The following is a 13125-nucleotide window of genomic DNA, read 5'->3' on the forward strand; positions in this document are numbered from 1 at the left end:
AGAGTAGCTTCAGACCTACTCGGCGCTTGCGATCACTTCAGACTGTTCAGTTCCTGTTTTGACGTCACGAACACGCCCTGCGTTCTCCCAGCCACGCCTGCGTTTTTCCTGGCACGCCTGCGTTTTTTCGAACACTCCCTGAAAACTGTCAGTACACACCCAGAAACGCCATCTTCCTGTCAATCACTCTGCGGCCAGCAGTGCGACTGAAATGCTTTGCTAGACCTTGTGTAAAACTGTATAGGCCGTTGTGAAAGTACGTCGCGCGTGCGCATTGCGCCGCATACGCAGAAATGCCGGGTTTTTACCTGATTGCGGTGCTGCGAACGAAAGCAGCTAGCGAACAACTCGGAATGACCACCCATGAGCGATATCGCACATTGTGTTCTCTTCCCTCTCGGGCTGCCCGGCGTTGTGCGTGCACACGGAGTGATACTGCAAATGTTATCGCTCAGTGACGTTGCGTAGCGGCTGGCCTGTACATGTAGTTTTGGTGACATAGCCAATATTGACTTGCATGGACGGCCGATAGAGGGGGTCGTTAACGAACCCCGGCTTTGCGCATTGGCAGTCGTTTGTAGCATACACACTGTGCAATATTTTAGTCAATATGGCTCAAAAGGGGGAAAATAAGCGATATTGACTAAAATATTTCACAGTGTGTAATACACCTTTAGAGTTGAACCATGAAGGTAGCCACACCATGCACATTTTGTAAGACCATGGGGGGGGGGGGGGGGGGGGGGAGGGGGAGTATTTATCAAAGCATGAAGACAGATAAGTAGAAAGATATAAAGCACTAACCAATCAGCTTCTAAAGGGGGGCACTGACGGGAGAGATGTGTGTTGAGCGATCTTAACACATACCGCTCAGCACATATCTCTCCACCCACTCAGCACAGAGTGATGTGCTGAGCGAGGGGACGGATGGACGGGGGTCGCTCACTTCACACAACGGTGAAGTGAGCAACCCGCTAGATTGAGCCTGCATGCCTGTATTCAACACGGCCCCACCACCGTGCTCCCTCATATAAACTGGGAACTGGATGGTAAGGTTACCCCAATGTCAAGCCGAGAGCAAGAATAAAAACAGTACAAACATGCATAATAATTGTAATACCAGATTAACTTACATTTCTGATTTACATAGCTTATGCGCACAAAGCAGCCATAACACTGCAAATAATTCAGAATGCAAATATGTGCTTTGCACAGCAGAGGGGAATGTTTGAAAACTGCACTTTTAATTGGGATAAAGTAGAAATTGCAGATTATGCACAGGTCCTTATGCAATATACTGTATACTGAATGGAAGGCTTTATGTTCCTGGCCTATTTCAGCCATTGGGGGGAGATGTACGAAGCCATGCAAAGTGATACATTTCACGGTGATAAAGTAGCCGCCAATCAGCTCCTAACTGCCATGTCACAAGCTGGGTTTGAAAATGACAGTCAGGAGCTGGTTGGTTGGTTCTTTATCATCGTACCATTTATCACTTTTCAAGGCTTAGTGCATCTGGATCAGGCAACTATTTTTTCCATTCTCTTGGGTCCATTGTGCATACTCCTCCTTTACAAATGTATACTAAGTGAAATAATAATATGAGTAGTAAGTGCAACAATGCACCTGCTGGGTGACCTGGGTAATGTACTGTATCCGTCCAATCTTTCTGGTTAGAGCAAACATCTGGTAATGTATGGGATCAAATCAACCACTTGCTCCCAAAAGCTGGAAAATGATTAAATCAATTGGATTAAACCAATTTGTCTGAACGTCCACTTGTGTCTGTTTTCCACTGCTTGGGAGCAAATGGTCAATTGTGATTTGCTCCCATAAATTGCCAGATTTTCATTCCAACCAGCCAGATTGAACAATAAATCTTTAGGTCTATGGTCAGTCTTATAGGGCTAGATTCAATAAGAGTCGGAAACTGCCGTCTTGTCAGAAAGACGGCAGTTTCCGACTGGAAAAGGTCGGAAAGGGGTTCCGACCTATTCAATAGGGGCACATTTTTTCCGACAAGTCGGGAAACCCGACTTGTCGGAATGCTGTCGGAAAGCAGGTGGATCGGCGGAATACCAGCCGATCCGCCTGCTGCTGTCGGAAACGGGGCCAAATCCGACAGGTTTTGGCCCCCTCTCCGACAAACTCAATCCGACTTGATAACAAGTCAGATTGAGGTGAGGAGACGGGGAGCGGTGCGGCGGGCTACGGGGATGACGGTACCTTCAGTGCCTCCTCCGCCGCCGCACAGATCACTCCCGCTGCCAGCTCCGGCCGCCGCACACTGCCCCCTCGCCGGCCGCCGCTGCTGTCAGCGCACCCAGCAGCCGCGGCAGGGCAGGACAGGACACAGGGAACGGCCGCCGCTCTTTGAATAGGGGTTGTCGGGTCCATTCCAACAACTGCATGTCGGAATGGACCCGACTCTTATTGAATATACCCCATAGTATGTATCCAGCTATAGTGAGTAATGAGTACACATGTGCACCTGCTAGGTGACCTGCTTAATGTGTGATTGATTAATTAATGCACCTGTGCACCTGCTTGACATGGGCAATGTGTTAGTGACTAATGAGTGCACCTGCTAGGTGGCCTGTGTAATGTGTTAGTGAGTAATGAGTATACCTGTGCCCCTGCTAGACGACCTGGGTAATGTGTGAGTAATGAAAGCACCTGTGCACCTGCTAGGTGACCTGGGTAATGTGTTAGTGAGTAATGAGTACACCTGTGCACCTGCTAGGTGACCTGAGTAATGTGTTAGTGAGTAATGAGTGCACTTGCTAGGTGACCTGAGTTATGTGTAAGTGAGCAATGAATGCACCTGTGCACCTGCCACATGACCTGGGTAATGAGTTCGCGAGTAATGAGTACACCTGTGCACCTGCTAGATGACCTGGGTAATGTGTTAGTGAGTAATGAATGCACTTAAGCAGCGGCTAGGTGGCCTGAGCAATTTGTTAGTGAGTAATGAATGCACTTGTGCACCTTCTAGATGACCTGGGCAATGTGTTACTGAGTAATGAAAGCACCTGTGCACCTGCTAGATGACCCAGGCAATGTATTACGTGGTAATAAGTGCACCTGTGCACCTGCTAGGTGACCTGAGTAATGTAAGTAATGAATGCTCTTGCTAAGTGACCTAAGTAATGTGTTAGTGAGTAATGAATGCACTTGTTCACCTGCTAGCTGACCTGGGCAATGTGTTACTGAGTAATTAATGCACCTGTGCACCCGCTAGGTGACCTCGGCAATGTGTTACCGAGTAATGAATGCACCCGTGCACCCGCTAGGTGACCTGGGCAATGTGCTACCAAGTAATAAATGCAACTGTGCACCTGCTAGGTGACCTGAGCAATGTGTTACTGAGTAATGAATGCACCTGTGCACCTGCTAGTTGACCTGGGCAATGTGTTACAGAGTAATGAATGCACCTGTGCACCTGCTAGGTGACCTGGGCAATGTATTAGTGAGTAATGAATGCACCTGTGCACCTGCTAGGTGACCTGGGCAATGTGTTACCGAGTAATGAATGCACCTGCTAGGTGACCTGGGCAATGTGTTACCGAGTAATTAATGCACCTGTGCACCTGCTAGGTGACCTAGGCAATGTGTTACCGAGTAATGAATACACCTGTACACCTGCTAGGTGACATGTGCAATGTGTTACTGAGTAATAAATGCACCTGCTAGATGACCAGAGCAATGTGTTACCGAGTAATGAATGCACCTGTTAGGTGACATGGGCAATGTGTTACAGAGTAATGAACGCACCTGTGCACCTGCTAGGTGACCTAGGCAATGTGCTACCAAGTAATAAATGCAACTGTGCACCTGCTAGTTGACCTGAGCAATGTGTTACTGAGTAATAAATGCAACTGTGCACCTGCTAGTTGACCTGAGCAATGTGTTACTGAGTAATAAATGCACCTGTGCACCTGCTAGTTGACCTGGGCAATGTGTTACCGAGTAATGAATGCACCTGTGCACCTGCTAGGTGACCTGGGCAATGTGTTAGTGGGTAATTAATGCACATGTGCACCTGCTAGGTGACCTGGGTAATGTGTTACCGTGTAATGAATGCAGCTGCTCGATGACCTGGGCAATGTGTTAGTGAGTAATGAATGCACCTGTGCACATGCTCGATGACCTGGGCAATGTGTTAGTGAGTAATGAATGCACCTGTGCACCTGCTAGGTGACCTGGGCAATGTTTTGTTATTTTTAGAAGAATTTTATTGGTCGATTCACAGTAATACACATAAACGGTGTGTTTCATAAGCATAGAAAAACATTATAGTACTAAGATGTACACAACTAGGAAATAACAGTAATCAAGTGAGTGAATCTTTTTTTTTTTTTTTTTTTTAAAGTGAGACAACAGAGGTAGTGCAGGAAAGGAAAGAGTCCTCTAGGTCTATGGTGCGGCCGACCAGCCCAGGGGAGTGAGAGAACGGGAAGAATAGAGACGGGAAAAGGAAGAAACAAGATTGTAGGCAAAAGGGGAAGTAGAAAGAAGAGGAGGGGAGGTCCGAGTGGCGGGATCCGGGCAGCCAACGTAAAAATAAGGGTGCGTAGCTTAATCAGCTACCGAATGGGGAGGGGGCATTTTGAGAAGTGAGCCAGGGTGACAAGATTTTAACGAACGCCCTGGCAGATTGTCTAATGACACTGGTCATATATTCCATCTTATAAACGTACCAAATGTAAGTGACAACGGATTGTAGGGACGGTGGGGAGGGCAACCTCCAGGCCTTCGCTATTTGACATGTCATGGCAGTAGCCACATAACGTAATAACTTGTTCTAATGTGTAGTCAAAGTCGGAAGGTCCAGAGGAAGTAGAAAGTATTTAGGGTCCAGGGGGATTGGGGTGGAGAATAGGGATGAAAGAAGTCGGACAACTTCCTTCCATAAAGGCACTAGTTTCGGGCAGGTCCACCAAATATGCATATATGTCCCCTCAGAAGCACAACCCCTCCAACAGCCGTCCGTAACATCAGGGAACATCGCCTTCAAACGCGAAGGTACATAGTACCAACGATATACCAGTCTATATACATTTTCCTTTATCCTAACACAGATAGAGCTAGAGGACGAATTACTCCATATTTCACCCCACTCCTCCTCATCCAAAGTGACACCTAAGTCTCTCTCCCAGGCCAGTTCTCTGTGATCTCTGGGAGTAGCAGAGCCCTGCAATAGCAAAGTATAGAGATCTGATATAAGACCTTTCGTAGAAGAGCGTCGCCAACATATATTTTCAAGAGTGGTGAGAGGCCTAGAAGAGAGTGTGGTATGAACCCCGAAGTGAAAGTGTCTAAGTTGGAGGTAGCGGAAAAATTCACTATGAGGGAGAGAGTATTGTGTCTGAATCTGGGTAAACGAAGGAAAGGGTGTAGTAGAGGCAATGTCGTTAAGAAAGGCAACGTTTCCCTGTTTCCAAAGTGAGAAAGCAGATTTAACCATTCCCGGAGGGAAGGCAGGGTTGTGAAACAGAGGTATGAGGGGGGATGGGCTAGGGGCCAATTGATGTTTCCTCACAACAAAATCCCAAATGTATAAAGAACGGGACACCACTGGGTGAGATGAGGGGGCACGAGGGCGGGCAGTTCTCAGAAGCCACAAGAGGGAAGAAAGCGTGGAGAGTCCCAGCTCGCCAGCATCGATAGCTATCCACACCTCGTCCGCCCCCGTGCCACACCACTGAACACAGGATGCCATCTGGGCTGCGTGGTAATAGTATTTGAAATTGGGTATGTCTAAACCTCCGCCCCAGGGAGGCCGTTGTAGCAGCGAGAGTTTAATTCTAGGATGTTTATTGGCCCAAATAAAACGGGAAGTTTGATGCTGCAAGAATTTGAAAACGTAGGGGGGGGGGGGGGGGGGGGATATAGATCGGGAGCGTCTGGAAAAGATAAGTCTGGGAAGAACGTTCATCTTTACAGAATTGGCACGTCCAATCCATGAAATTAAATAGGAGGACCAAGTTTGGAGGTCAGAGCGAATTTGGTCCAAAAGACGTGGGAAATTCGTCTGAAAGAGTTGATGATGTCTGTGGGTTAGATAAATACCTAGGTATTTGAGTTTTCGGTTATGCCAGGAGAATGGAAATGTCGATCAAGTTGCGACCTAGACGCAGGGGTAATGTAAAAATCGAGAACTTCTGTTTTAGTAGCGTTGATATTATAACCAGAGTATTGCGAATAGAGGTCAATCTCAGAGAGGAGAGAGTGACAATGTCGGGTTTGAAAGAGAAACCTGTACATCGTCAGCATAAAGTGCAATTTTGTGTTCCATGCGGCCAATTCGAATCCCTGTAATATTCGGATTGAGACGAACCCTGGCCGCTAAAGGCTCCATGACACGGGCAAAAATCAAGGGCGAGAGCGGGCATCCCTGTCTGGTACCGTTAGATATCTCAAAGCATGAAGAAGTGACCCCATTGACAGAGACCCGCGCTGAGGAGTTGCGATACAGTGCTGAGACACCATCATAAAACTTACCAGAAAAGCCCATGCGTTGGAGGACCGAGAAGGCGAAGGGCCACGAGATGCGATCAAACGCCTTCTCAGCATCCAGGGCTAGCAACAGGGAAGAGGACTTTTGTTGGTGGATAGAATGGATAGTATCAATGGCCCTTCTGGTGTTATCGGAGGCCTGTCGGCCTGGAATAAATCCAACCTGATCGGGATGTACCAGTGCAGGGAGAAGGGGGGCCAATCTCAAAGCATAGATTTTCAAATCGACATTGAGCAATGAGATGGGCCTATAATTACCGCACTGAGTGGGGTCTCTGTCAGGCTTAGGGATCACAACTATATCAGCTTGAGTAGTTGCCGGAGCAAAGGATGCGCCCCCCAATATCTGGTTAAAGAGGGGAGGGGCTAATATTTTAGCAAAGTGTTTATAGTAGTGTGCCGTGAAACCGTCACGGCCGGGAGCGGCTGAGGACTGCATGGATTTCACAGCTGTTAACGTCTCCTCTACTGAGATATCCTGGTTTAGAGTGTCTAATTGAGCCGTGGATATGCCCGGGAGGGGGGTTGAGGACTGGTAGGAACTGGTAGGACTGGTAGGAACGCAACCTCTCCGGGTCGAGGGAAGGGGAATGCGTCGGGGTCGTCAAGTTATAAAGAGAGCTATAGTAGTCCTTAAACTCATCAACCATTTGTTTAGGGTCGTAAGTAGGCCCACCCAGAGTTCGAGAATACAATCTGTCAATTGCGCCAGTCGCCTGTTTGTGTCGCAATTTATTCGCCAGCAGGGAATCTAACTTGTCCGCCTTGTCATAGAATTTCTGATTTAATTTCCGCAGAATGAGAGCTGCACGACGGGACAAAAGTGCGTTCAGTTGGTCTTGTAAGTTAGTGATTTGCTCAAGTAAGGCAGGGGCAGGAAGTTAGTTTATGCTGGGCGGTTAAGGTGGCTATTTGAGATTCTAACAGGTGTATCTCCTGCGTCGCTTTCTTGCGCAGTGAGGAGGTCCATGCCATAAGGAGACCTCTCAAGGTGGCCTTATTAGCCTCCCAAATTATACTAGAAGAGACATCAGGCGTGGTATTCTCAGTGAAATATTGTTCTATCGCCATTCGTATTTCCGAGGAGACTGACTAGTTAAGCAACAGGGATTCATCGAATCGCCATTTGCCAACAGCGTGTGCGGAATGATAAAAATCCGAGAGAACATAAACACCGGAGTGGTTAGTTCAAGTGAAAGGGGTTATTCCTGCTTCAGAAATTCTAGAGGCAATGGATGACGAAATATGTAACATATCAATCCGGGTGTAGTGTTGATGCGGGGCTGAATAGTGGGTATAGTCTCTGGCTCCAGAGTGGCAGAGACGCCACGAGTCCCGCAGGTCGTGAAACTTAAGGGAGGCTGCAAGCGTACGTGAAGCTCTAGAGGCAAGGGGGGGACCAGTCCTATCTAAACTGGGGTCAAGAATGGTGTTAAAATCCCCACCCAACACAATGTGGCCCTGTGCAACCTTGCCAATGTGACGGAAAAGGGAGTGGAAAAACTGAGGCTGACCCTAGTTAGGAGCGTATACAGAAATAAGTGTCAAGCCTTCAGAACGGAGGGTACCAATAACCATCAAGTACCGACAGTCTGGATCCGCCACAGTTTTGCTATGTGTAAATGGAACGTGGCGATTAATTAAAATTGCAACCCCACATTTCTTACAATCTGCTGAGGCAAAAAAAAGTCTGCGTAAATTGCCTACCGCAGAGTTGCGTATGGGAGCCCGTAAGGCGAGTTTCCTGAAGAAAAACTATGTCAGCATTCTCACGTCTACAGGCGCCCAGGAGCACCGTCCGTTTTTTTGGGAGTTGATGCCATTTACATTAACGGATAATAACTTTAGGCCTGAGTAACAACATCTTATTGAGAGCCATAAAAAAAGGGGTCACGAAAACAAAGGCTTCCCAGGACCCCAACAACCCATAAAGGAATAAGAACAAGTAGAATGGGTACCCAGAACCCACCACAAGGACAAGGGGAGAAAAGGGAAATGAGAGAAAAGAAGGCCACAGAAGAAAAGTAAAGAAGAGCAAGAAGAAAGAAGAAAAAGCCCATTCGGGCAAAAACCCTGTAGCAATGGGGCCCGTAACAGGACCGCCAAACTAAAGAAAAACATAGTCAAAAAAGCAATCAAGGCAGGGAGCATGGGGGTAGTGGCACGAACCACTATATCAGGCTGTGCGGCCTGACCGAGAACAGAATGGCCGAGGCCAAAAAAAAGTGTAACATACAAAGATAAAACCTGTGTCAGGAGAGGAAAGAAGGGGAAAGAACTGGGAAGGAAGGAGAAGGAATGTGGGTATCAAGAAGAACAGTATGGCAACAACATGTGGTCCACATGGTAGGGTAGGCATCGTAGGACCGAGCCACCAAAACAACTGGTCATCCTGTGACCATGAACCTGAAAGCAAAATGTACAATAGCAGACATAACAGGTGAAACTTTAAAGAACCATCATATATAGTGCCTGAGATAAACTAGGGGGGTCCATGAAGCAGGGACCAGGTCAACCCGCTCCGTGGAGAGCCCCCAGTACCAAAAAAAAAAACTAACAAACAACTATTGTCATTGGAAATAGAACAGTAAGGGCAAGATATCTAGCAACGTATAGAAAGAAACAAAGGAGGTCCAAAGAAACGGGGATGGTCAGTCCAGTCCAGGTGGGAACCTCCAGCAAACTGGAACAATGGCATAGTGAAACCAATAGTAGATAAGAGGGCAGGCAATCAGGGGGGAGTATCATCTTCACCTCTATGACGAGACACTCTCGTCCAGTCTGGCTGAGGCGGACGGGGTCGTTGTGATTTCGGTGAGGCAGATGGGTCAAGAGAAGAGGACGACGATTCTGGGAGGAGATCAAGCTTGCGAAGCAGTTCCTGCCCTTGTGCCAGAGTCTTAAGTGTATAGTTGATGCAATTAAAAGAAAATTGCAACTGAAAGGGGAATCCCCAGCGATATCGAATTCATGTTGGCGTAGAAGACTAGTAATCGGTTGGAGGTCACGTCTTTTCTGGATGGTCGAGGCGCCAAGTCCTGGTAAATCTGCAGTTGCATGCCCCGGAAGGATATATCGGAGGAATCCCGGACTGTAGCAATTATTTTCTCCTTCGAGCGGTAATAATGGAGACGGGCTATAATGTCCCGAGGGGGTTGTGACGTTGAAGGTTTGGCCCGCAGGGCCCTATGTGCAATATCAAAGAGGCAATCCTCATCAGATAAGTCAGGGACTAAATGCTGGAAGAGGTCTTTCAAGAAGGAGGGCAACGTAGAGCTCTGGACTGATTCCGCCACATTACGTATGCGCAAGCTATTGCGACAGGATCGATTCTCTTGGTCCTCTTGGCGCTCCTTCAGGGTCTCAACCTCAGCATGGAGCCTCGAGAGTTCGTGGTCTAGACGCTGTTGCGAGCGACATAAGTAGTCAGTTTTCATCTCCAAGGCATCCGTACGATTTTCAAGCGAGGCAATCTCCATTTTGAAATCCAAGACTGCTTTGGACAGTTCCTGCTTAAAGGCTGTTTGCACTCCTTCCAGGAGGCCAGACATCACTGCTTGTATCTGAGGGTCGATACCAGACTCTGAAAAGGTTGGTGACGAAGGGGACTCCGGGGAGGGCGCCATAGTCTGGGGACCCTTAGCCTTGTTGCCGAAGAAGTTTGCGGAGGCCTGGGCAGCTTTCTTGTTCCTTGGTGACATAATGGATGCCAATCGAGGGGACAGCTATCTTCTCCAGTAAAGTTGCAATAGAGAGGAGGGGGGGGGGGGGGGAGGAGCGGTGGGGTGGAGAATAGGAATTGACAAGGGTGGGTTATAAAGCGGTCAGGCCGAACATGGGGTGTTATTCATCCAGAGACCATCGCAGCCGCGAGGAACACCAGGGCCAGACTGTATAGGCAGGAAAGGCACTATCGTAGCCGTGGGTAACAGCGATCACTGGGGTGGTCAGTGTATCAAAAATGGATCAGCAGAATCCAAGCAGGGGCATTATATCAGATTAAGCTGTGGAGAGACAAGGATATAACTGTCATACCCCCTAGTAGAGGGTAACGGCCATTAGTAGGCTTTCAGCAGGTGAGAGCGTAACAGCTCGTGGGTAGCGGGAGACCTTTTGCGGATGGCGAATAGAAGGTGTGGGGGAGAGAGGATGAGGTTTCCCATACAGCAGATCCCCGAGCTTGGTCAGACCACAGATCGCTCTGATCGCAGCATCCAGTGGGTACTTGCGGGGGGGGGGGGGGGGTATAGCAGGCCCTTGAGTGTTACAGGGCAGCTGCAGTGGGGGGTGTACAGAGTCAGGAGTGAGGAGAGGGGACCAAGAGCCTCAGTCCACCAAGAGTCAGATCCCCGAGTAGAAAGCAAAGGTGGCCACTGACTAAGTAATGCAGGGCAGTATACAGTAGCCTCAGGCTGGCATGTGGGGAGGTACCTGTAACATTCAGCCCTATGGGGGACCCAGAGGCAGTCAGGAGGCTGCAGCAGGATGAGGTAGACAGCCAGAGGTCCCGTGGATCGTCCCCGCCACTTCCGGAAATCCGGCCCGGGTCCGCCCACAAATCTAGTCCCCGGCTTCAGGGAGCATGTAGGCCGCGGCTGTCCGAAGCGTCCAGGATCGGGGCAGAGAAGAGATAGGCAGGGGGGAGCCCCAGTCACCAGGGAGTGCTGAAGGCGGGTGACGTATCCCCGCAGCCGTCACTGAATTCGGCCGAGCTCCGGAGCTCCGCGACTGCCACGCAGCGACTCCGTAAGCGGCCTGTCACTGGAGGCCGTGGCTTCACCGGCAGAGGCAGGCCCCCGTCCGCGGGCTGCAGCCAGCGGATCGCACCTCTCCCCAAACAGCAGACAGGTTGGCAGGAGGGTCTCCGGTGGGTGGGTGAGAGAACTGGGAGGTTGGAGGTGCAGGGAAAGGTAAGAGCCACCTTAGCAGGAGCTCAGTTTAGCTTGGACCTCACCATTAGGCAGCCAGGCCACTGATTTAGCGGAGAGCAGGAGCCGGTATTCTCTGTCACAATAAGTCTACGTAGGCCCCCTGTAGGTGAGAGCCACCTGTGTGGGCGTGGAAATAGTGCGTGGGGCGTTCACACGCCGATACCCAGGAGACCCGCTGCATCAAGCACCATGGGCTGGGGATCGGCAGATATGGAGCACCGGGGGCAGGTCTTCCGATCCACAAGTGAGCCCCACAACAGGCAGCAGAGAACAGGTGTCTGCGGGGCCTGGAGTCCGTCAGAGTGTAGCCGCAGAATCAGGAGCCCCCAGGCATGAACTTGCCCAGTCCACCTTGCCTGGCTCTGGAGGCATTGAAGAGAGAGCAGAGCCCCTGCAATCCAGGAGAGCTTGATGGGAAGAACAGGCAGCAGTCACAGCATGTCCAGCACACAACACAGGTCCTGGTTAAGCTCCAGGTGCAGATGTCGACCCTGCTTCAGCCAGCAAGGCACCACCGGCCAGGCAAGCGCAGGTCCTCCTGTGTAAGCGCGGCGTCCGGGTTCCACACACTGCCACCTCCAAGATGGCCGCCGCCACCGGATCCCTGTGGCCTCTCTCGACACAGGGCCCGCAGCACCAGGGGTCTTCTCGCCGCCGCTGCTCCTGGCAGAGCACCACAGGTAGGCGGCTTGTAGAGGCGTGAGGCCGTTTGTGGATAGGTGGCGCCTGGATCTCCAGGGGTCCGTACGGGGATTCTGAAATACAGGTCCCGGCTTCACTGCCAGAGGAAGGCCGCAACCCGCAAGCCCAGGATAAACCTGGGCCCCGTCTCCGTAGCGCACCCCCAACACACACAGTGCGGGAAGGGACGCTAAAGGGCGTCCAGGAGGCAGAGTAGATGGGGTTGTTCTGGCAAAAAATAAGATTTTAAACCTACCGGTAAATCTTTTTCTCCTAGTCCGTAGAGGATGCTGGGGACTCCGTAAGGACCATGGGGTATAGACGGGCTCCGCAGGAGACATGGGCACTATAAAGAACTTTTAGTATGGGTGTGCACTGGCTCCTCCCTCTATGCCCCTCCTCCAGACCTCAGAGAACTGTGCCCAGGTGATGGACAATATGAGGAAAGGATTTTGTTAATCTAAGGGCAAGATTCATACCAGCCCACACCAATCATACCATATAACTTGGAATATACGCAACCAGTTAACAGTATGAACAAAAAAACAGTATCAGTCAAAGACCGATCACAACTGTAACATAACCCTTATGTAAGCAACAACTATATACAAGTCTTGTAGATTTAGTCCGCACTGGGACGGGCGCCCAGCATCCTCTACGGACTAGGAGAAAAAGATTTACCGGTAGGTTTAAAATCTTATTTTCTCTTACGTCCTAGAGCAGGGCTGGCCAAACCGGTCCTCGAGATCTACCAACAGTTCATTTTTTCCAGGCCTCCTTGAGATCTGTAGAATTTTCAGTTAGGAATGAATGCAGCACATTTTAATTAGTATTGACTACACCTGTGAACCAGCTAGGTGGTCTGGAAAAATAAGAATTTACTCACTGGTAATTCTATTTCTCGTAGTCCGTAGTGGATGCTGGGAACTCCGTAAGGACCATGGGGAATAGACGGGCTCTGCAGGAGACTGGGCACTCTAAAAGAAAGATTAGG

General features: G+C 49.7%; 1 protein-coding gene across 1 annotated transcript in view; it reads right to left on the bottom strand.

Moving 5' to 3' along the window:
* SNX6 (sorting nexin 6) overlaps positions 1-13125 on the bottom strand; it is a 170505-nt gene that overhangs the window by 120167 nt on the left and 37213 nt on the right. The gene's annotated exons all lie outside the window — the stretch shown is intronic.

This window comes from Pseudophryne corroboree, chromosome 12 (genome assembly GCF_028390025.1).
Source record: "Pseudophryne corroboree isolate aPseCor3 chromosome 12, aPseCor3.hap2, whole genome shotgun sequence".
Classification (NCBI taxonomy): domain Eukaryota; kingdom Metazoa; phylum Chordata; class Amphibia; order Anura; family Myobatrachidae; genus Pseudophryne; species Pseudophryne corroboree.